Here is a 983-nt window from a genome sequence, read left to right on the forward strand (position 1 = left end):
TTATTCACCTCAGCTTTGGATTATACTTATTTATATAAAGAATCTTTTCATAGTGGTACATTCAGGCAGACTTAAGTATTACATGACATTAGATATATTAGATGACAATAATGGAAATAAAAAACAGTACAGAAATATGGACCCACCTCACTGCTATCAAAATTTTGGAAAACAAATTGAACAAGAAATGTTCCATAGATGAGTGTAGAGTCGCCCGGAGTATGCTGCTGATGACATCTTCCCGCTGCCCTGAAATTCCTCGACTATTCGGTGAGTGTCGCTCTCATTGAAACGTCGCAGAATTTCAGCGCAGCCACCCCTACGGAAGCCGAAGAAGAGCTCATCAATATTTCAGAAGGTTTTACACATTATCCCTGATAGGCAGTTTGGATTTAGAAACTGCTTTTAAAGGGACATGCTCTATTAACATTGGCAGCAGGTACACTACACCAAAAATCTGAACTTTTCGCGTGAGGATATTTTGTTACGTAACTCAGACTTTCAACTGTGTGGACCACGATAACCACTCGCAAAAGTTAAAATATTACGGAATAGTTCCTACAGCAGGTTTGAGGTTTCTATCCTGTCTGTGTGGTAGAATTCAGTGCGTGCCACCATCACGGTTGGTATACCATGAAGTTCTATCTAGAATCCTCTGTTGTTTCTACTGTATACTAATGATCACCAGCCCACAGTATTACTAGCTGCAAATTTTGTCCTTTTGGCAGGTAATGCAGGCATATAAATCAGATGCAGTACTATTCTTTTAGCTGAAAAGAGGAGTTCCGAAACATTTGTAAACATTAAGAAATAATCCAAGGCCAGTGGACTGCCAAGACTCAATACATACACTTCAATGCATGTCAAAGAATGCCACTAAAGCTACACTAACGGAAATAAAATCGCAGCACCAAGAAGGAGTTGTTCCACATAAACGAAAATTAACAAGCATGTTTCTACATCTGAAAGATGATGTCTATTTA

The sequence above is a fragment of the Schistocerca serialis genome, chromosome 2 (assembly GCF_023864345.2).
Source record: "Schistocerca serialis cubense isolate TAMUIC-IGC-003099 chromosome 2, iqSchSeri2.2, whole genome shotgun sequence".
Lineage (NCBI taxonomy): Eukaryota > Metazoa > Arthropoda > Insecta > Orthoptera > Acrididae > Schistocerca > Schistocerca serialis.